The sequence below is a fragment of the Chlorocebus sabaeus genome, chromosome 23 (assembly GCF_047675955.1).
Source record: "Chlorocebus sabaeus isolate Y175 chromosome 23, mChlSab1.0.hap1, whole genome shotgun sequence".
Taxonomy (NCBI): domain Eukaryota; kingdom Metazoa; phylum Chordata; class Mammalia; order Primates; family Cercopithecidae; genus Chlorocebus; species Chlorocebus sabaeus.
In genome coordinates this window covers 774,989-799,492 of record NC_132926.1, presented here as the reverse complement: position 1 = coordinate 799,492, position 24,504 = coordinate 774,989, and the positions used below count along the sequence as shown (strand labels likewise).

General features: G+C 40.3%; 1 protein-coding gene across 2 annotated transcripts in view; it reads left to right on the top strand.

The window, feature by feature from the left end:
- Positions 1–24,504, top strand: part of LOC119621912 (olfactory receptor 2V1-like) — a 211,369-nt gene that overhangs the window by 35,713 nt on the left and 151,152 nt on the right. Inside the window, exon 2 of one of the 2 annotated variants that reach the window (XR_012090727.1) lies at positions 8,747–22,639. The exons of the other annotated variant lie outside the window; for it this stretch is intronic. The gene's annotated coding sequence lies outside the window, so the exon portion shown is untranslated. Of the gene's footprint in view, positions 1–8,746; positions 22,640–24,504 lie in introns of those variants that run through there. 2 annotated transcript variants of the gene reach the window in all.

Below are 24,504 nucleotides of genomic sequence, written 5' to 3'. Positions count from 1 at the left end.
TAGGATTGTCTTGGAGATGCGGGCTCTTTTTTGGTTCCATATGAACTTTAAAGCAGTTTTTTCCAATTCTGTGAAGAAGCTCATTGGTAGCTTGATGGGGATGGCATTGAATCTATAAATTACCTTGGGCAGTATGGCCATTTTCACGATATTGATTCTTCCTATCCATGAGCATGGTATGTTCTTCCATTTGTTTGTGTCCTCTTTTATTTCACTGAGCAGTGGTTTGTAGTTCTCCTTGAAGAGGTCCTTTACATCCCTTGTAAGTTGGATTCCTAGGTATTTTATTCTCTTTGAAGCAATTGTGAATGGAAGTTCATTCCTGATTTGGCTCTCTGTTTGACTGTCACTGGTGTATAAGAATGCTTGTGATTTTTGCACATTAATTTTGTATCCTGAGACTTTGCTGAAGTTGCTGATCAGCTTAAGGAGATTCTGGGCTGAGACAATGGGGTTTTCTAAATATACAATCATGTCGTCTGCAAACAGGGACAATTTGACTTCTTCTTTTCCTAACTGAATCCCCTTGATTTCTTTCTCTTGCCTGATTGCCCTAGCCAGAACTTCCAACACTATGTTGAATAGGAGTGGTGAGAGAGGGCATCCCTGTCTTGTGCCAGTTTTCAAAGGGAATTTTTCCAGTTTTTGCCCATTCAGTATGATATTGGCTGTGGGTTTGTCATAAATAGCTCTTATTATTTTGAGGTACTTTCCATCAATACCAAATTTATTGAGCGTTTTTAGCATGAAGGGCTGTTGAATTTTGTCAAAAGCCTTTTCTGCATCTATTGAGATAATGATGTGGTTCTTGTCTTTGGTTCTGTTTATATGCTGGATTATGTTTATTGATTTGCGAATGTTGAACCAGCCTTGCATCCCAGGGATGAAGCCCACTTGGTCATGGTGGATAAGCTTTTTGATGTGCTGCTGAATCCGGTTTGCCAGTATTTTATTGAGGATTTTTGCATCGATGTTCATCAGGGATATTGGTCTAAAATTCTCTTTTTTTGTTGTGTCTCTGCCAGGCTTTGGTATCAGGATGATGTTGGCCTCATAAAATGAGTTAGGGAGGATTCCCTCTTTTTCTATTGATTGGAATAGTTTCAGAAGGAATGGTACCAGCTCCTCCTTGTACCTCTGGTAGAATTCAGCTGTGAATCCATCTGGTCCTGGACTTTTTTTGGTTGGTAGGCTATTAATTATTGCCTCAATTTCAGAGCCTACTATTGATCTATTCAGGGATTCAACTTCTTCCTGGTTTAGTCTTGGAAGAGTGTAAGTGTCCAGGAAATTATCCATTTCTTCTAGATTTTCCAGTTTATTTGCGTAGAGGTGTTTATAGTATTCTCTGATGGTAGTTTGTATTTCTGTGGGGTCGGTGGTGATATCCCCTTTATCATTTTTAATTGCGTCGATTTGATTCTTCTCTCTTTTCTTCTTTATTAGTCTTGCTAGTGGTCTGTCAATTTTGTTGATCTTTTCAAAAAACCAACTCCTGGATTCATTGATTTTTTGGAGGGTTTTTTGTGTCTCTATCTCCTTCAGTTCTGCTCTGATCTTAGTTATTTCTTGCCTTCTGCTAGCTTTCGAATGTGTTTGCTCTTGCTTCTCTAGTTCTTTTAATTGCGATGTTAGAGTGTCAATTTTAGATCTTTCCTGCTTTCTCTTGTGGGCATTTAGTGCTATAAATTTCCCTCTACACACTGCTTTAAATGTGTCCCAGAGATTCTGGTATGTTGTATCTTTGTTCTCATTGGTTTCAAAGAACATCTTTATTTCTGCCTTCATTTCGTTATGTACCCAGTAGTCATTCAGGAGCAGGTTGTTCAGTTTCCATGTAGTTGAGCGGTTTTGATTGAGTTTCTTAGTCCTGAGTTCTAGTTTGATTGCACTGTGGTCTGAGAGACAGTTTGTTATAATTTCTGTTCTTGTACATTTGCTGAGGAGTGCTTTACTTCCAATTACGTGGTCAATTTTGGAGTAAGTACGATGTGGTGCTGAGAAGAATGTATATTCTGTTGATTTGGGGTGGAGAGTTCTATAGATGTCTATTAGGTCTGCTTGCTGCAGAGATGAGTTCAATTCCTGGATATCCTTGTTAACTTTCTGTCTCGTTGATCTGTCTAATGTTGACAGTGGAGTGTTGAAGTCTCCCATTATTATTGTATGGGAGTCTAAGTCTCTTTGTAAGTCTCTAAGGACTTGCTTTATGAATCTGGGTACTCCTGTATTGGGTGCATATATATTTAGGATAGTTAGCTCTTCCTGTTGAATTGATCCCTTTACCATTATGTAATGGCCTTCTTTGTCTCTTTTGATCTTTGATGGTTTAAAGTCTGTTTTATCAGAGACTAGTATTGCAACTCCCGCTTTTTTTTGTTCTCCATTTGCTTGGTAAATCTTCCTCCATCCCTTTATTTTGAGCCTATGTATGTCTCTGCGTGTGAGATGGGTCTCCTGAATACAGCAGACTGAGGGATCTTGACTCTTTATCCAGTTTGCCAGTCTGTGTCTTTTAATTGGAGCATTTAGTCCATTTACATTTAAGGTTAAGATTGTTATGTGTGAACTTGATCCTGCCATTATGATATTAACTGGTTATTTTGCTCGTTAGTTGATGCAGTTTCTTCCTAGCCTTGATGGTCTTTACATTTTGGCATGTTTTTGCAATGGCTGGTACCGGTTGTTCCTTTCCATGTTTAGTGCTTCCTTCAGGGTCTCTTGTAAGGCAGGCCTAGTGGTGACAAAATCTCTAAGCATTTGCTTATCTGTAAAGGATTTTATTTCTCCTTCACTTATGAAACTTAGTTTGGCTGGATATAAAATTCTGGGTTTAAAATTCTTTTCTTTAAGAATGTTGAATATTGGCCCCCACTCTCTTCTGGCTTGAAGAGTTTCTGCCGAGAGATCTGCTGTTAGTCTGATGGGCTTCCCTTTGTGGGTAACCCGACCTTTCTCTCTGGCTGCCCTTAAGATTTTTTCCTTCATTTCAACTTTGGTGAATCTGGCAATTATGTGTCTTGGAGTTGCTCTTCTCGAGGAGTATCTTTGTGGCGTTCTCTGTATTTCCTGGATTTGAATGTTGGCCTGCCCTACTAGGTTGGGGAAGTTCTCCTGGATGATATCCTGAAGAGTGTTTTCCAACTTGGTTCCATTTTCCCCCTCACTTTCAGGCACCCCAATCAGACGTAGATTTGGTCTTTTTACATAATCCCATACTTCTTGCAGGCTTTGTTCATTTCTTTTTCTTCTTTTTTCTTTTGGTTTCTCTTCTCGCTTCATTTCATTCATTTGATCCTCAATCGCTGACATTCTTTCTTCCAGTTGATCGAGTCGGTTACTGAAGCTTGTGCATTTGTCACGTATTTCTCGTGCCATGGTTTTCGTCTCTTTCATTTCGTTTGTGAGCTTCTCTGCATTAATTACTCTAGCCATCAATTCTTCCACTTTTTTTTCAAGATTTTTAGTTTCTTTGCGCTGGGTACGTAATTCCTCCTTTAGCTCTGAGAAATTTGATGGACTGAAGCCTTCTTCTCTCATCTCGTCGAAGTCATTCTCCGTCCAGCTTTGATCCGTTGCTGGCGATGAGCTGTGCTCCTTTGCCGGGGGAGATGCGCTCTTATTTTTTGAATTTCCAGCTTTTCTGCCCTGCTTTTTCCCCATCTTTGTGGTTTTATCTGCCTCTGGTCTTTGATGATGGTGATGTACTGATGGGGTTTTGGTGTAGGTGTCCTTCCTGTTTGATAGCTTTCCTTCTAACAGTCAGGATCCTCAGCTGTAGGTTGTAGCTGTAGGAGATTGCTTGAGGTCCACTCCAGACCCTGTTTGCCTGGGTATCAGCAGCAGAGGCTGCAGAAGATAGAATATTTCTGAACAGCGAGTGTACCTGTCTGATTCTTGCTTTGGAAGCTTCCTCTCAGGGGTGTACTCCACCCTGTGAGGTGTGGGGTGTCAGACTGCCCCTAGTGGGGGATGTCTCCCAGTTAGGCTACTCAGGGGTCAGGGACCCACTTGAGCAGGGAGTCTGTCCCTTCTCAGATCTCAACCTCCGTGTTGGGAGATCCACTGCTCTCTTCAAAGCTGTCAGACAGAGTCGTTTGCGTCTGCAGAGCTGCTGCGTTTGTTATTGTTTACTGTGCCCTGTCCCCAGAGGTGGAGTCTACAGAGACAGGCAGGTTTCCTTGAGCTGCTGTGAGCTCCACCCAGTTCGAGCTTCCCAGCAGCTTTGTTTACCTACTTAAGCCTCAGCAATGGCGGGCGCCCCTCCCCCAGCCTCGCTGCTGCCTTGCCGGTAGATCACAGACTGCTGTGCTAGCAATGAGGGAGGCTCTGTGGGTGTGGGACCCTCCCGGCCAGGTGTGGGATATGATCTCCTGGTGTGCCTGTTTGCTTAAAGCGCAGTATTGGGGTGGGAGTTACCCGATTTTCCAGGTGTTGTGTGTCTCAGTTCCCCTGGCTAGGAAAAGGGATTCCCTTCCCCCTTACGCTTTCCAGGTGAGGCAATGCCTCGCCCTGCTTCAGCTCTCGCTGGTCGGGCTGCAGCAGCTGACCAGCACCGATCGTCTGGCACTCCCCAGTGAGATGAACCCAGTACCTCAGTTGAAAATGCAGAAATCACCGGTCTTCTGTGTCGCTCGCGCTGGGAGTTGGAGACTGGAGCTGTTCCTATTCGGCCATCTTGCTTCGCCCCCCCGAGTAGAAGGTCAAGAGTTTATGAATGTCAACATTACCATGGCAACTTGTTTGAGAGGGGCTGCAAAATGATGCACCTCAGGCTTCCCTATAGCTGATGTTCACCAGTAATGCTCACTTTTGACTAAATGAGTGAAGTACAAAGTCTTGATGTAACCAACATCCTATAATAAAGGGCTTGCTTTTGTTTTCTTTTGTTTGGGGGATTTTTTGCAAGTTATCAGATAATTAAGAAATTGCATTCCTAATACAAGTTGAATCCTAGCAAAATTTCACATTTGTAATCAAAACATGGTGAAAATCCATCAATAGAGAACATTTGCTGATCATATTATCATAATTGTTGATTGAGTGATAGATGACATTAACAGTTGAAATGCAGATTTTCTTATTTTAAAAATTCACTCTTCATTCTAACTTGTGGCCTCACTTCATGAATTTTGAAGCCACTAATTTGGAATTTGTGATTCAAATTCAATCAGAATGTACTGAGTGCCTACCAGGTGCCTTCACATGCATCTTTCATTTAATTCTCTTAACTATACAACCATTGTAGGAAGTGGATATTATCACATCTGTTTTGCAGATGACTAAACAGAAGCTCAGAGTAAGTAATTTGCCCAAGATCACCCAAAAAGAAAAGGGCAAAGCCAAGAGTCAAACATTAGACTGCTCACGACACTTCTAACCACAAGCTGATATCTATCATTGCTTAGCAATATTTCTTTTATAAACTGTTGATTACATATAGTATGGTGGGGGGGATGGGGGTAGAGCAGGTATTAAAACAAATGAAGAAATTATTTTCAAATATCTCTCTCTTTAAAATATAACATTCTATTCAAATTCCTACAAATTTGATCATTACAAATAGCTCTCAAATTTATTAAAGTAGTCCAGAGATTTTTCTAGAAAATATTTGGCTTACAATTGAAGTTATTTGCTAAACTCGAAAGAAACTATGCTGAATATTCTCCATTTGTCTCTCCAAACCTACCCTCTACCCCTCTCCATCCTATTCTATGCTCTGGGAGACCTCTCTGGATCAGCAAGTCTTCCCTGCCCTCTGGCTTCCTAATGCATTCAGTCAATGGGCAGCACTGTAGGATATCAGAGGGCACAAAGAGAGAGAAGTCACTGTGTTTATTCAATCCCTGGCTCCCTCCTTCCAAATTGGCAGTGACTGCATTTCTCTAACACATACCAAGCTCCTGCCAGACTCTCTTATCCTAGAGCTACAGTTCACACCAGTTTTCAGCAAAAACTCCTGCTTCTTGTGCCTTCAGGCCTGAAGAGCACTAGCACTTTCTATTGCTGCTAAACTTGGATGCTTTGCCATCCTTTGCTGCCTTCTCTTAACACTGCTTTAAACCTTATCAACACTCACTTCACTGAGCTCTGTTCCGTCTAGGCTCTCAAAGTGGGAGTTTAGAATTTTTTTTTTTCTTTTTTTTTTTTTGAGACAGGGTCTTGCGCTGTCACCCAGGCTGGAGTACAGTGGTGAGATCATAGCTCAATGCAGCCTCCACCTCCTGGGCTCAAGTGATTCTTCCACTTCATCCTCTTAAGTAGCTGGCATGACAGGCTTGCACCACTACACCTGGAAAAAAAATTTTTTAAGACGGAGTCTCGCTCTGTTGCCAGGCTGGAGTGCAGTGGAGCGATCTCGGCTCACTGCAACCTCTGCCTCTCAGATTCAAGTGATTCCCTTGCCTCAGCCTCCCGAATCACTGGGACTATAGGTGCATGCCACCATGCCCAGCTAATTTTCATATTTTTAATAGAGACAGGGTTTCACCATGTTGGCCAGGATGGTCTCGATCTCTTGACCTTATGATCTGCCTGCCTCAGCCTCCCAAAGTGCTGAGAATACAGGCATGAGCCACTGCACCCAGCCAGTTTTTTTAAATTTTTGTAGAGACAAGGTCTCACTGTGTTGCCCAGGCTGGTCTTGAACTCCTAGCCTCCAGCAGTCCTCCTGCCTTAACCTCCCAAAGTGCTAGAATTGCAGGTGTGAGTGACCTCAACTTGTCAGAGCTTAGATTACTGATCTAAGACTTCATCTCTTTTCTAATGTAAGCAGTAGCACTATAAATTTTCCTCTTAGCACTGCTTTTGCTGTGACCTACAAATTTTGATATGTTGTATTTTCATTCAGTTCAATGTATTTTTTTTATTTCCCTTGAGACATCCTCTTCGACCGAAAAATAATTTAGAACTATGTTGTTTACTTACCAAAGTGTTGGGAGATTTTTCTGTCATCTTTCTCATGTTGGTCTGATTCTACTGTGGTCAAAGATCACCTTCCATGGGGTTTCAGTTCTTTAAAATTTGTTGAGGTTTGCTTTGTGATTCATGATGTGGCTTGTCTTAGTATGTGTACTGTGGACACTTGAAAGGAATGTGTATTCTGCTGCTGCTGGGTATAGTGTTCTAGAAACTTCTGTTAGATTCTGTTAGTGGGTGGTGTTAGAGTTCTTCTATATCTTTCTGGTTTTCTATCGAGTTATTCTGTCAGTTGAGAGAGGGGTGTTGGCATTTTCAATCTAATTCTGGATTTGTCTATTTTATCTTGTAGTTCTATCATTTTTGCTTTACATATTTTGCAGCCCTGTCATTTGGCATCCCCATTACAGCCTGGCAAAGACAGGACCCAAGGTTTCCCACTCAGGCTTTGCCGGTGGGAGTAGGGGTAGAAATGGGACACTAATTTTTCTATGGGGTTTGGCTACTGTCAGGCAGTTATTTTCTAAAGTTTTATGTCTTGCAAGGCTGCCCATTTCGAGGTCCTTTGATTTGAGAGAGCAGGCTCTTGTTGGGGCTTGTTTATCTTCACCCATTATCAGCTCTGGGTTGCCAGTTTCTCCAGCATCCAGTCTCACATATATGAGGCAAAAAGGAAACCTGGAGACCCAGCACCATCATTTTGATCCTGACGTCCCTGGCCAGTCTGCCTTCTTCTCTCTACCTTTCAGAGTCTTCTTATGTGTTTTAAATATAATGTACAGGACTTTTAGTTCTACTTAGCAGAAAAAATATGGTAAAGTGTGTCTGTTCCATCTTCCTGGAAGCAGACGTCTTTACGTCAGGCAGTTTTACAAACAAAATTTAATACAAGGAACTAGTTACAAAAGGTTGGATGAACTGAAAAGTCAAATGGCACAGTGAGGTAAAGCAAAAATTTAATAGCAGAAAGCGGCTATTACCTTAGGATCGGGGCAGACAAAGAGTGAGTGTTGTTAACAGACCCCAGAAGCTGGAGCTGCCCGACAAGAGATTGGACCAAATAGGGAGGAACCGTACCACTGAGAGCTTGAATCACGAAGGAGAAGCAGCCAATAATGGACTCCTACCCCTTTTCCCACGCCAGGCAGAAAGAAAGAGGAAAAACAAAACCTGGTTTCTCCCCTCTCTCTCCCGTCAGCCGCCTTCCAGTGCTTTTCAATGGCCAAACCAGTCAGAAGTAACTTGGGAAGGGAGCCAGGGAAATGTCATTGGCAGGGCCCAGCCTCCTGGCCACCAAGCAGAGCAAGGGGAGGTAGGGAAAAGATCTGAGAGGAAACAGGGAGATCATGGGCACAGGATTAATAGTTATTTCAGAGTTGCTGTGGGTTTGGAGTCAGAAAACCCTAAGAAAACATGGGATAACAGCAAAAATACAGTAAAAAGGTCAGAGGCCACAGGAAAATAACATTATTGGCTGTCCCAGTGGGTGTCTGGAATAGAAGATCAGCCTGACATACTCCAAAATACCCAAGTAACTTTCCTAAAATTCATCTGCTTTCCTCTAGCTATAACTACCTAGCTTGAAAGATAAGAAGCCCAAAATATTTGTTCTTGTAATTGTACTATCTTTAGACTCCAGTATTCTGATAATTGAGGGAAAAATAATCCTAAATGTATTACGTGTGTTTCCCTTGGTAATTCTTCCTCATGGGGATGGATTCTTTGTGATGTGCCTTCACTCACTGGTGAAAGCAATTGCCTGCACAGTCGTTTCCATGTACAGTACTCGGGCGATCTGAGTAGAAGTTGGCTGTGCTTTCTCTTTTAGATGGAGAAACAAACTTGAATAGTGCACTACAAGCTGGGTGTGGTGGCTCACACCTGTAATCTCAGCGCTTTGGGATGCCAAGGCAGGAGGATTGCCTGAAGGAAGGAGACCTGCCTGGGAAACATAGTGAGACTCCATCTCTAAAAAATACTGTTTTTTAAAAAAATTAGCTGGGTGTGGTGTGCAAGCCTGTGGTCCCAGCCACGTGGGACGCTGAGGCGTGTGGATTCCTTGAGCCTTGAGCAGGACGAGGCTGCAATGATCTACGCTCACACCGCTACCCTCCAACCTGGGTGAAAAAAGAGCACTACAAAAATGTTATTTGAACAGGGGAAAAGGTCAACACTACTACAAATAGATGTTCCATGCCTAGAAGTCCCATGAATAGATGGATCCACAGAGAAGATCAACAGGCTTCAGAGCAACACTACACTGCATCAATGATGCTCATTTGGTGGCAACCCATGTGAAATTTCTGATACATTGGAAAGGGGCTGGGAGAAAGTTTCAGTTGGCAGAATCTGTGAAATTAACAACAAAGAACGATGAATGGAAGAACTTAAGTATTTTAAAGAATGCTTTCAAAGAATCCATTTTAATAAACAATCACTATATTCATCAAAATTCTTATCCTTTTACTGTATTTTGGAAACCTATTTTTAAACCTGAGAGGACTAAATTAATATTTCTATAAAAATATTTTATAACTCAGCTTTGTTAGTGTACTTCTCTCAATAGTATAGGAAGTTAGCTTTACACTGTATGAAGGAGTTTATGTATGAGACAAATGAAGCCATGTCTACTCTCTAAAGTGAATAACTTCTTTGACTGACAGTTTTTTCCTAATTAGCACAGCAAACTATAGCTGACCACACTGGTGTCGGAAGCCCAGCACAATAAATTATCCTTCAATTGTCATTCAAAACAAAGTTCAAGAAAGAACTAAACATCAGGCAGCAGGGAAAAAACACACACAGTACGCATGGTTTATTAATAATGTACGAGAATGGCCGGCACAGTACTTGAATGAGATGGGGGTGACAAAAGTCAATTAAAATCTTGAGACAGTTTTTTTGAGATATGGAATATTAATTAGAGAAAGCAACTGCAGAATTGCCTGGCAGAACCAGGCACACATTTGAAATCTTGTTTGTAGTTCAAGAAGCCATTTTTTAAAGAGCACTTTAGAGACTGAAAAGATGCATCTAGAAAAAAAAGCAATTAAAATAATTCGGAGCTGGAAGACATTAGGTCAACTTGGCATGTGTAATGCAAAAGGATACAGTGGTCGGCACGGTGCTGCAGGAAACCTACCAGGACAGCTACTTCTGTGGGACTCTTTAGTATTTTTATTTATATTTTTTTCTGACAAAGGCCACTTTAAAAACACGAATGTGACAAGGCAGTTACGAGTGTGTAGTGTTGCGAACTATTATGAATCGCCTATTTCAAGCATAAGTGAAAGAAAAGCCATTTCTGCTCCAGTTAAACAAATCATATTTGTGTACAATAGGATTAGAGATGCAACAGACTAGGGAGTTTGGCTCTGTTTCTGGGAAAGGGTAGATATCCATCTACCCTAAAAAAACAAAAAAAAAACTAACATCTTTTGAGAGTCTTCTGTACCAGACACTATACAGTATACTTTCTAATGGTTTATTTCCTACAAAAAGTATGCTACATGAAGGCAGGAAAACTTGCTGGTTTTGAACACTATCATATCCTCCATGGCTGGCACACAGTAGGCACTCAACAAACATTTTACCAATGAAGGGCGCTTCTCTAATGGTTGGATTTGTTATGTCTGTTTTCCTCTTATAATCAAATATGATCTAAAAATTGGGGTTTACTTCCTCTTAGTATTCATGCTCTTGTGCCCTTCAGGGCAAACTAGACCTAGTGGCCCACTTCTAATGAATAAAATATAGGAAAATGATGGAATGTCACCACTGAGATTAAGTTAAAAAATGACTGGGAGTTCTGCCTGGCTGTCTGTTGCTCTCCTACTTGCTCGTTCTGATGGAAGCCAGCTGCCCTATGAAGATGCTCATGTGCCAGGAAACTGAAAGAGGCCTCTGGCCAATAGCCAGTGAGGAACTGAGAGCCTCGGTCTAACGGCCCAAGAGGAACTGGACCCTGACAACAACCATGCGAGAGAGGTCAGAAGACTCTCCAGCCCCAGTTGAGCCTTGAGATGACTATAGCCCTGGCCATATAATCTTGTGAGAGATCCTAAGCCAGAATTACCCATCTAATCTGTTCCTAGATTTCAGACACACAGAAACTATGAGATAATAAATATTTGTTGTTTTAAACTGCTAAGCTTGAGGGTAATTTGTCATGCAGCCATAGATAACTAATACATACAGCTACATAAAAGTCTTTATTTTTAATAATCGTTGGGGTAGTTTTTTTTTCAAATGGCATTGTAATTTTCTACTTTCTGCTCTTACAGCGTGTACTAGTGTTTTTCAAAAAATAACCCTGCTTTGGCAGTGTGGTAACAGCTGCTTCTTCCATGTCTAATGGATGGCAGTAACATTTCAACTGAAAATTTATTTTCCCATTCTAAGATGTTACCTTAGCATATTGACAGTAGGAGCCTTAAACAGTTCCAAGAAAATCGTAATTAAGTCAAAGTTCTAAAAAATACTTTAAAATCCATTAGATTTATTCAACACAGCATTCTACATGTCAAAACGATACTAAGTGCTAAAATTAATCTCTAGACACCTTCCTATTGAAGTTAAATGGGCTCTCTTTATCTGGTTCTATCTACAGCTCATGACATCTATAGGTTGGGTTTTTATAATATATAGTAGCCAGACAATAGTTATACAAATGAGTCCTGTGGATTTGTACTAATTCATCATTTCAATCTAAACACAGTTAACTCCTGGTTATCTGACCCCCAAATTCCAGTGATAGCTATATATTACAGCTTATTTTTGTACTACCAATGTATAAACTCTTAAATTCTGTAAGATACATCTAATGCTATCATGGAGCCAAAATAACTTATTCTTTGAATCTTGAAGGGTCTTATGAGTTACCATTATGTATAGCAAGTATTATTCTAATCAATTAATGTGAACTTCTTATCATGTAGCTTTATCCTGGCCCTTTTTCTTGTCTTCCCCCAGACTGTAGGTCTTCTGTTCTACCACTGAAGAGGACCTGACATACAATGAATACTCAGATATATATGTCTGATAAATTAATACATAAATTCTACTCTTTTTTTTTTTTCATTCAAAGATACTTGAGCATGGTCTTAGCCCTCAAAGATGGATAAAGGAGAGGAAGAAATACACACGTAATCAGAATGTAAGACAGTAATAGTGATCATAATTACTTCAGAAAGTATTCCAAATGATACTGGGTGCTTATTTTTAAATATGCAGATCCCTGGGCACCAGCCTTCAACTGAACATTTAATTTAACATTAAATGCTTACATTTAACTTGGCTTAAGAACCATAGAATAGATCAGAGGTTGGCAGACTTTTTCTATAAATGTCTAGGTAGAAAATGTTTTGGGCTTTGCAGGCCACATAATCTCTGTTGCAACTAAATTCTGCCATTGTAATGCAAAAGCTGCTGTAGTTAATACATAAATAAATGGATATGACTGTGTTCCAATAAAACTTTACATATGGACATTGAAATTTTAAGTTTTCAATTTCTTATAATTTTCACACATCATGAAATACTATTCTTCTGATTTTTTTCTCAACTATTTAAAACTATAATAACCATTCTTGGCTTCTGAGGTGCACAAAACCAGACAGCTGGCCAGATTTGGCTGCAGGCCATAGTTGGCCAGTCTTTGCATAAATGAAAGACCATGGACTCTGGAATCTTCTTTACCTGAGTTTGTATTCCAGCTCTGCTCTTTATTAGCTGGTGACTTGAGCAAGCTACTTAGCCTATGAGAGCCTGTTTCTTTTTCACCCAAGACAAGAGGGATTTCAGTTATATCTACTTCATGCTTCAGGTGGCAAGACACTTGAAGGCAAAAAAAAAAAAAAAAAAAGAGGGTGGGGGACAGGCTAAAACGCCTGTATGCTAAAACAGTAATCATGCTATTTCAACTATCATAGTAAACATGTTGCCTTTTTACATGCCAATCAGGGAACTAATTTGGACATGGGATTTAATTAAATGCAGTTGGCTGCATCACTAATATACTCTCTCTCCATCATATTCTATTACACAGTAGTCACTTCGTTTTGGCATTTGTTATTGTAATGTGATGAGACCTCACCATAACATGTCATGGAGTGTACCAGGCAGCATCTTTTATTTTTATATGACTAAGCTTTAATGGGATTTTACAATTTAGCTCTAGGACGTCTAGCCTGCCAAATCATTCAGCAAATGCTAAGAAAATTGTCTTAACTAGCATGCTGCAAGTAAATGGTTCAATTTAATACATCATAAAAATAATAAAAATAAAACAGGAAAAAGGGAAAAAATCATTTTAGAGAAAAGCCTGGCTTTCTCCTGAATTAAGATTTTAGGAAACAAAGTTTACCTTTTATTTTTGACAGATGTTGTAGCTACTGTGATTATGATTTCCCAACACCAACACCCAAAAGAGGACACATTTTTAGTTTAATCACATTTACTTTATACCATGCCTGACAAGTGTTCATTCATCCAGCCTCATTTCAGCAACTTGTCTCTGAGGAAGGTCTTAAAAGAATAATGCCTTAACCCAAAAGAATGAACATCTAAATGATAGAATAAAATGCATTAAACTAGAGGCAAGTAAGTAGTGGTGGGGGCAGTGGAGCAGCAGAGTTATATGGACAGAAAACAAACACACCTCTCTTATTTGTGGGACCCAGAGAAGGAATATAAATTGTGACCACATAACTTGTCAAAATTTTTAGAAGTTAGAAATCAACTTAAATCCCATTCAAGGCCTTGCAGTCAACATCTGAAAATAGTCCTCCAGCCTGAATGTTAAAAGCCTGCTAGACTGCATGGTAGCACAAATATGCTGGGCAGGACAGGATGGAAGATGGACCTGGGCTCAGGCCCAGGACTTCTGGGTAGCAACTACACTAAAAACTGTTAGAACTCATAATCAAGTTCAGCACAGTTGCAGGATGCAAGATCAATATACAAAAATCAATTGTATTTCTAGACATTAGCAATAATTCGAAACCAAATTCAAGAAAACAACTGCATTTATAATAGCACCAAAAAGAGCAAAATACTTAGACACAAATTTAATGAAAGAAATCCAAAATGAAAACTCTGATTTTGAAAACATTTTTTTAAAGAACTCAAAGCCTAAACAAAGAGAAAAATATTCTATGTTCATGGATTGGAAGATTTAATATTACTAAGATGCCAATACTCCCCAAATTGATCTACATATTCAACACAATTTCTACGAGAATCCCAGCTAGCTTTTTTAGCAGAAATTTGCAAGTTGATCCTAAAATTCATATGGAAGTGCAAGGGACCCAAGATAGCCAAAACAACCTTTAAAAAAAGAAGAGCAAATTTGAAGGATTCATACTTCCCAATTTCAAAACTAACTACAAAGTTAGAGTGATCAAGACAACATAATATAAGTCTAGATGGATAGATACAGATCAATGGAATAGAATTGATAATTCAGAAACAAAACCTCAAATTTATAGCCAATTAATTTTCCACAGTAGTGTCAAGACAATTCAATGGGAAAACAGTAGTCTTTTCAACAAATGATGCTAAGATATTCACATACAAAAAAAAAAAAAAAAAAAAAAAATGAGGCTTATTCTCTACCACAGAGAACATTTAACTCAAATTGGATCATATATCTAAATTTAAGAGGTAAAATTATAAAACTCTTAGAAGAAAACACAGGAGTAAATCTTCTTGATCTTGAGGTATGCAGTCTTCTTAGATACAACACCAAAAGCACAAATAATGAAAGAAAAAGTAGGTGAAGTGGATTCATCAAAACTAAGACTTTTGTGCTCCAGAGGATACCATTAAGAATATGCAAAGACAGCCCACAGAATGAGAGAAAATATTTGCAATTGAAAGATAGAACTTTCCACCTCAAAATATGTCATTTTGGCACAAGAATTATTTTGAGCTGAAGGCAATTGAGAAGAAGCAGATCAAGAAATGCTCTCTTCCCTCTCCTTATGGCCTAAAAGCAGGAGATAAATGTGGCAAACCTAGACCCTTATCAGCCCAGAGGTGGCACCACATGACTCTACATAACAAACTTTATAATTAATTATTATCTTCTATTAGTTACTTACATATTCACCTTCCCATAATTTGTTGCCCTAGAAACTCAGTCCTTTTCCTGTTTTGTAACTTCTCTGAAAAGCTGTTGTTTATTGTTGTTAAGGTGCTATATAAGCCTAAGTTCTAGTAATCTCTTTGAGTTACTCAGCCCTGAGTTTCTCCTCTGTATATATGATACACACATGTGAATAAACTTCTGACTATTTTTCTCTTGTTAAGCTATCTTTTGTTACAGAGCCCCAGCTGAGAACCTAGAAGGGTAGAAGGAAAAAGATTTTTTCCTCCCCTACACAATCATACATCTGATCAGGGATTTGTATCCAAAACACAAAAAGAAAAGCTTTTACAACTCGGTCATAAAAGACAAATAACCAAATTTTAAAATGGCAAAGAATTTGAATAGACATTTCTCCAAAGAAGGTATATAAACAGCCAATAAGATGCTCAACATGAAAAGGCACTCAACACCATGCGGGAAATATAAACCAAAACCACAATGAGATATCATTTCCCACCCACTAGGACAGCTATAGTTGAAAAGACAGACAATAACCAGTGTTGACAAAGATGTAGAGAAACTAGAACCCTTATACATTTCTGGTGTGAATGCAAAACAATGCTCAAAAAGTTAAACGTAAACTTATCACATGACCTAGCAGTTATGCTCCTAGGTACCCCAGGGAAGTGAAAACACATGCCACACAAAAACTTGTACCTGAATGTTTATGGCAATAATACTCACCATAGCCCAAAATTGGAAACAACTCAAATGTCCATCATCCATCAAGTGATGAGTGGACAATGGAATATCACTTGGCAATAATGAATGAGGTACTCATCCATGCTATGACATATATGAACCTTGAAAACATTATGCTAAATGAAAGAAGCCAGTCACAAAAGACCACATATCATATGAATTCATTTATATGAAATGTCTAGAATAGGTAAATCTAGAGAGATGGAAATTGAATTAGTGATTGCCTAGGGCTGATGGGGTTGGGAGGAAATGGACAGTGATTGCAAAGGGGTACTGGTTTTTTTCTGGTATAATAAAAATGTTCTAAAATGTATTGTGGTGATGGTTGCATAACTGTGAATGTACTAAGAACCAGAAGATTATACACTGTAAATGGGTGGATCATATGGTATATGAATATATCTCAATAAAGCTGTTAAAAAAAAAAAAAGACAAGAAACACGGGGAGGTTCCAAGACAGCCGAATAGGAACAGCTCTAGTCTATACCTCCCAGTGTGAGTGATGCAGAAGACAGGTGATTTCTGCATTTCCAACTGAAGTACCAGGTTCATCTCACTGGGGCTTGTCAGAGAGTGAGTGCAGCCGACGGAACAGGGCAGGGCATCACCTCACCCGGGAAGTGCAAGGGGTCAGGGAATCCCATTCCTAGCCAAGGGAAGCCATGACAGATGGTACTTGGAAAATTGGGACACTTCCACCCTAATACTGTGCTTTTCCAATGGTCTTAGCAAATGGCACACCAGGAGATTATATCCCACACCTGGCTCAGAGGGTCCCACACCCACAGAGCCTTGCTCACTGCTAGCACAGCAGTCTGAGATCGAACTGCAAGGTGGCAGTGAGGCTGGGGGAGGGGCATCTGCCACTGCTGAGGCTTGATTAGATAAACAAAGCAGTCAGGAAGCTCCAACTGGGTGGAGCCCACCACAGCTCAAGGAGGCCTGCCTGCCTCTGTAGACTCCACCTCTGGGGGCAGGGCATGGCTGAACAAAAGGCAGCAGAAACTTCTGCAGACTTAAATGTCCCTGTCTGACAGCTTTGAAGTGAGTAGTGGTTCTCCCAGCATAGAGTTTGAGATTTGAGAAACGACAGACTGCCCTCTCAAGTGGGTCCCTGAACCCCGAATAGCCTAACTGGGAAACACCTCCCAGTAGGAGCCGACTGACACCTTATACAGCCAGTTGCCTCTCTGAGACGAAGCTTCCAGAGGAAGGATCAGGCAGCAACATTTACCGTTCTGCAACATTTGCTGTTCTGCAGCCTCCGCTGGTGATACCCAGGCAAACAGGGTCTGGAGTGGACTTCCAGCAAACTCCAACAGACCTACAGCTGAGGATCCTGACTGTTAGAAGTAAAACTAACAAACAGAAAGGACATCCACACCAAAACCCCATCTCTTTGTCACCATCATCAAAGACCAAATGTAGATAAAACCACAAAGATGGGGAGAAACCAGAGCAGAAAAGCTGAAATTCTAAAAATCAGAGCACCTCTCCTCCTCCAAAGGAACACAGTTCCTCACCAGCAACGGAACAAAGCTGGATGGAGAATGACTTTGATGAGCTGACAGAAAAAGCTTCAGAGGATAGGTAATAAACTTCTCCAAGCTAAAGGAGAATGTTCAAACCCATAGCAAAGGAGCTAAAAACCTTGAAAAAAGATTAGATGAATGGCTAACTATAATAAACACCATAGAGAAGACCTTAAATGACCTGATGGAGCTGAAAACCATGGCATGAGAACTATGTGACACATGCACAAGCTTCAGTAGCCAATTTGATCAAGTGGAAGAAAGTGTATCCGTGATTGAAGATCAAATTAATGAAATGAAGCGAGAAGAGAAGGTTAGAGAAAAAAAGAGTAAAAAGAAATGAACAAAGCCTCCAAGAAATATGGGACTATGTGAAAAGACCAAATCTATTTCTGATTGGTGTACCTGAAAGTGACAGGGAGAATGAAAACAAGCTGGAAAACACTTTTCAGGATATTATCCAGGAGAACTTCCCCAACCAAGCAAGGCAGGCCAGCAGTCAAATTCAGGAATGCCACAAAGATACTTCTCAAGAAGAGCAACTCCAAGACACATAACTGTCATATTCACCAAAGCTGAAATGAAGGAAAAAATACTAAGGGCAGCCAGAGAGAAAGGTCGGGTTACCCACAAAGGGAAGCCCATCAGACTAACAGTGGATCTCTTGGCAGAAACTCTGCAAGCAAGAAGAGAGTGGGGGCCAATATTAAACATTCTTAAAGAAAAGACTTTTCAACCCAGAATTTCATATCCAGCCAAACTAAGCTTTACAAGTGAAGGAGAAATAAAATCCTTTACAGACAAACAAATGCTGACAGATTTTGTCACCACCAGGCCTGCCTTACAAGAGTTCCCTGAAGGAAGCACTAAACATGGAAAGGAAAAACCGGTACCAGTCAATGCAGAAACATGTCAAATTGTAAAGACCATCAATGCTAGGAAGAAACTGCATCAACTAATGAGCAACATAACCAGCTAACATCATAATGACAGGATCAAATTCACATATAACAATATTAACCTTAAATGTAAATGGGCTGAATACTCCAATTAAAAGACACAGACTGGCAAATTGGATAAAGAGCCAAGACCCATCAGTGTGCTGTATCCAGGAGACCCATCTCATGTGCATAGGTACACACAGGCTCAAAATAAGGGGATGCAGGAAGATCTACCAAGCAAATGGAAAACAAAAAAAAGCAGGAGTTGCAATCCTAGTCTCTGATAAAACAGACTTTAAACCAACAAAGATCAAAAGAGACAAAGAAGGCCATTACATAATAGTAAAGGGACCAATTCAACAAGAGCTAACTATCCTCAATATATATGCGCCCAATACAGGAGCACCCAGATTCATAAAGCAAGTCCTTAGAGACCTACAAAGAGACTTAGACTCAAACACAATAATAATGAGACACTTTAACACCCCACTGTCAACATTAGACAGATCAATGAGACAGGAAGTTAACAAGGATTTCCAGGAATTGAACTCAGCTCTGCACCAAGCAGACCTAATACATATCTACAGAACTCTCCACCCCAAATCAACAGAATATACATTCTTCTCAGCACCACATCACACTTATTCCAAAATTGACCACATAGTTTAAAGTAAAGCACCCCTCAGCAAATGTAAAAGAACATAAATTATAACAAACTGTCTCTCAGACCACAGTGCAATCAAACTAGAACTCAGGATTAAGAAACTCACTCAAAACTGCTCAACTACATGGAAACTGAACAATCTGCTGCTGAATGACTACTGGCTACATAACAAAATGAAGGCAGAAATAAAGATGTTCTTTGAAACCAATGAGAACAAAGACACAACATACCAGAATCTCTGGGACACAGTTAAAGCAGTGTGTAGAGGGAAATTTATAGCACTAAATGCACACAAGAGAAAGCAGGAAAGATCTAAAATTGACACCCTAACATCACAATTAAAAGAACTAGAGAAGCAAGAACAAACACATTCAAAAGCTAGCAGAAGGCAAGAAATAACTAAGGTCAGAGCAGAAATGAAGGAGATAGATACACAGAAAACTCTTTGAAAAATCAATGAATCCAGGAGCTGGTTTTTTGAAAAGATTAACAAAATAGATAGACTGCTAGCCAGACTAATAAAGAAGAAAAGAGATAAGAATCAAATAGACACAATAAAAAATGATAAAGGGGATATCACCACTGGTCCCACAGAAATACAAACTACCATCAGAGAATACTATAAACACCTCTAGGCAAATACACTAGAAAAGCTAGAAGAAATGGATAAATTCCTGGACATATACACCCTCCCAAGACTAAACCAGGAAGAAGTCAAATCACTGAATAGACCAATAACAGGCTCTGAAATTGAGGCAGTAATTAATAGCCTACCAACCAAAAAATGTCCAGGACCAGAAGAATTCACAGCCCAATTCCATCAGAGGTACAAAGAGGATCTGCTACCATTCCTTCTGAAACGATTCCAAACAATAGAAAAAGAGGGACTCCTCCCTAACTCATTTTATGAGGCCAGCATCATCCTGATACCAAACCTGGCAGAGACACAACAAAAAAAGAAAATTTCAGGCCAATATCCCAGATGAGCATTGATGAGAACATCCTCAATAAAATACTGGCAAACCAAATCCAGCAGCACATCACAAAGCTTATCCAACACGATCAAGTTGGCTTCATCCCTGGGAGGCAAGGCTGATTCAGCGTACACAACTCAATAAACGTAATCCCTCACATAAACGGAACCAACGACAAAAACCACGTGATTATCTCAATAGATGCAGAAAAGGCCTTTGATAAAATTCAACACCCCTTCATGCTAAAAACCCAATAAACTCGGTATTGATGGAATGTATCTCAAAATAATAAGAGCTATTTATGACAAACCTAGGTCACTATCATGCTGAATGGGCAAAAACTGGAAGAATTCCCTTTGAAAACCAGCATAAGACAAGGATGCCCTCTCTCATCACTCCTATTCAACATAGTATTGGAAGTTCTGGCCAGGGCAATCAGGCAAGAGATACAAATAAAGGGTATTCAAATAGGAAGAGAGGAAGTCCAATTGTCTCTGTTTGCAGATGATATGATTGCATATTTAGAAAACCCCATTGTCTCAGCCCAAAATCTCCTTAAGTTGATAAGCAACTTCAGCAAAGTCTCAGTATACAAAATCAATGTGCAAAAATCACAAGCATTCCTGCATACTAATAATGGACAGAGAGTCAAATCATGAGTGAACTCCCATTCACAATCGCTACAAACAGAATAAAATACCTGGGAATACAACTTACAAGGGATGTGAAGGACCTCTTCAAGGAGAACTACAAACCACTGCTCAAGGGAATAGGAGGGGACCCCAATAAATGGAAGAACATTCCATGCTCATGGATAGGAACAGTCAATATCATCAAAATGGCCATACTGCCCAAGGTAATTTATAGATTCAATGCCATCCCCATTAAGCTACCAATGATTTTCTTCACAGAATTGGAGAAAACTACTTTAAAGTTCATATGAAACCAAAAAAGAGCCTGCATTGCCAAGACAATCCTACGCCAAAAGAATGAAGTTGGAGGCATCACGCTACCCGACTTCAAACTATACTACAAGGCTACAGTAACCAAAACAGCATGGTACTGGTACCAAAACAGAGATATAGACCAATGGAACAGAACAGAGCCCTCAGAAATAACACCACACATCTACAACCATCTGATCTTTGACAAACCTGACAAAAACAAGAAATGGGGAAAGGATTCCTTATTTAATAAATAGTGCTGGGAAAACTGGCTAGCCATATGTAGAGAGCTGAAACTGGATCCCTTCCTTACACATTATACAAAAAATAATTCAAGATGGATTTAAGACTTAAATGTTAGAACTAAAACCATAAAAACCCTAGAAGAAAACCTAAGGAATACCATTCAGGACACAGGCATGGGCAAGGACTTCATGACTAAAACACCAAAAGCAATGGCAACAAAAGCCAAAATTGACAAATGGCATCTAATTAAACTAAAGAGCTTCTGCACAGCAAAAGAAACTACCGTTGGAGTGAACAGGCAACCTACAGAATGGGAGAAAATTTTTACAATCTACCCATCTGATGAAGGGCTAATATCCAGAATCTACAAAGAACTTAAACAAATTTACAAGAAAAAATCAAACAACCCCATCAAAAAGTTGGCAAAGGATATTAACAGACACATCTCAAAAGAAGACATTTATGCAGCTAACAGACACGTGAAAAAATGCTAATCATCACTGGCCATCAAAGAAACGCAAATCAAAACCACAATGAGATACCATCTCACACCATTTAGAATGGCGATCATTAAAAAGTCAGGAAACAACAGGTGCTGGAGAGGATGTGGAGAAATAGGAATGTTTTTACACTGTTGGTGGGATTGTAAACTAGTTCAACCATTGTGGAAGACGGGGCGATTCCTCAAGGATCTAGAACTAGAAATACCATGTTCTCACTCACAGGTGGGAATTGAACAATGAGAACACTTAGACACAGGCTGGGGAACATCACACACCGGGGCATGTCGTAGGGTGGGGGCATGGGGTAGGGATAGCATTAGGAGATATACCCAATGTAAATGATGGGTTAATGGATGCAGCACACCAACATAGCACATGTATACATATGTAACAAACCTGCACGTTGTGCACATGTACCCCAGAACTTAAAGTGTAATACAAATAAATAAATAAATAAACAAAAAAATGATACCATCTAGTTATCTAAGGAACTCAGTCTATCTGGACATCTGCTTAGGGTGACTTGGGGCAGCCAACTTGAAAAAAGGCAGCTCTGTTTTCCCAGCACAGAGGCTGTAATTTTCTCCTGCCTTGTCACCCCTCCCCATACCACCACACTTACACGCCCTGGCCCTGCATCCTCAGGCTCTGGGGACTGGCCCAGTTAGGTTAAATACTCCTTCTTTCCTTGCTGTTTACTCAACTTTCTTTCAAGAGTGAAAAGAAAAACTACCTTTGTGTTTGGATATTTACAATACATGGGGTCCTTTAAAAGTTGGATCTTCTCTTGCCCATGTCTAAGGGCAGAACCTGAAGGAGCTTCTGGGAGGCCCACTACAGCACACAAGGAAGGCAGTGGGGATGTTCCTTGACTCAGTTATTTGCCTTTCCTGCTCAGTTAACATGAAGGACCCATCAATGTTATCCTGTTTGAAGGCTGAGCATCACAGAGTAGTTTCCTTGACCCCACACTACTCACCAATGCACATTTAATTTCAATGCACTTTAACTTAAATTCTAAGTCAACCTAAATGGTCTAAACCAGGAAAGCAAACTTTTTTTTTTTTTTTTTTTTTTTTTTTTGAGACGAAGATTTGCTCTGTCACCCAGGCTAGAGTGCAGTGTCAAGATCTCAACCCACTGCAACCTCTGCCTCCTGGGTTCAAGCAATTCTTCTGCCTCAGCCTCCAGAGTAGCTGGGATTACAGCGCCCACCACTGTGCCTCGCTAAATTTTTTTGTATTTTCGGTAGAAACGGGGCTTCACCATGTTGGCCAGACTGGTCTTGAACTCCTGACCTGATCCGCCCACCTAAGGCTCCCAAAGTGCTGGGATTACAGGTGTGGGTCACTGTGCCTGGACACATTTTCTTGAAGGAACAGCTATTAAGCATCTTAGGTTTGTGGGTCATATATAGATTTATATAGTACCAAGCTGATTTTAGGCGATGATAAAACTTAAACCGGTGTGGCTGTGTTCCAATAAAACTATATTTGTAAAATCAGACAAGGGGCCCTGCAGGCTATACTTTGCCAACTCCTGATCTAGGGCCCTGTACTGTCATAAAACCAAGGTTTCTAATACAGCAGGGCAAACAGGTTGAGAAATCATCTACTTCTAACTTTCACTGTATTCTTCTCCTCTCCTCCTTAGAAAGGAGGCAAGGCTTTATTTCCTGGAGAACTGAGCTTCCCTTGCCCCAGGGAAAACTTGAAGAATTTGTTTTAAAAAACCTCAGATTAGGCCAGGCACGATGGCTCAGCCTATAATCCCAGCACTTTGGGAGGCTGAGGCAGGCAGATTACCTGAGGTCAGGAGTTCGAGAGCAGCCTGGCCAACGTGGTAAAAACCCGACGCGCACCCGAAGTCCTAGCTACTCAGGAGCCTGAGGAGGAAATCCCTTGAAGCCAGACGGTGGAAGTTGCAATGAGCTGAGATCTTACCACTGCACTCCAGCCTGGGCTACAGCACGAGACTCCAGTCTAGGCTACAGCGCAAGACTCCAGCCTGGGCTACAGAGTGAGACTCTGTCTCAAACAAACAGTCCCTCAAATGACAGAGCAATATAATAATTATAAGAATAGTTGACCTTTACTGAAGGTTTATTAAGTACCAGGCATGGTGCAAAGAATGCCTCATGACAATTACATTATTTCTTCCTCACCACAACCTTATGCAGTAGGGATTTATTGTCATTCTCACTTGCCAGGAAACTGAGGCTTAGGGAGCTCCAAGGCATAGAAAGCTCTGGGAAAAATGATGATTTCATCCCAGGAAGGCTGATAACAGAGTCTGTGGCCTTAACTGTCACAGGTATTAGAATGCTAGAACTGGTAGTGCCAGAGATGGAGGTTTTCAAAAATTGAACGGAGGGAAAATAACCTGAATTCCCCCAAAACCAGGGAAATGAAAGAGCTCGGTGAAAGTGAAGACGCATGCCTCACTACTTATGATTGACAAGAGCTCTGATGGAGTGAGTATGTGAATCCCTGGGTACTGAGCACTAAGCTTAATGTTAAAAGATGATATGAAGTCCCAGCAGCCACATCTGGCATGGAAGAGAAGAAAGAGGGGCTTCAGAACCATCCTCCCTCAAATGAACCCAGGTAAGAGAGAAACAAAAGAGTCACCACTAATTTATTTTTCTTTGTTATTTACTTATCAATTTGATTATTTATTTCTTTCTTTTAACTTTCATTTTAGGTTTGGGGGTAATGTGAAAGTTTGTTGCATAAGTAAACACATGTCACAGAGGTTTGTCATAGATATTATTTCATCACCCAGGTATCAAGCCCAGTACCCTGATTTTTCTTAATACTCATTAAGTCCCTGGAACCATTTTCCAGCCCTGAGGGTAGGGGGTACCCAAAATAACTCTGATTAGACATCATGCCAAGTAGACTGATGAAGTCTGAGTTTGATGTTATTTAA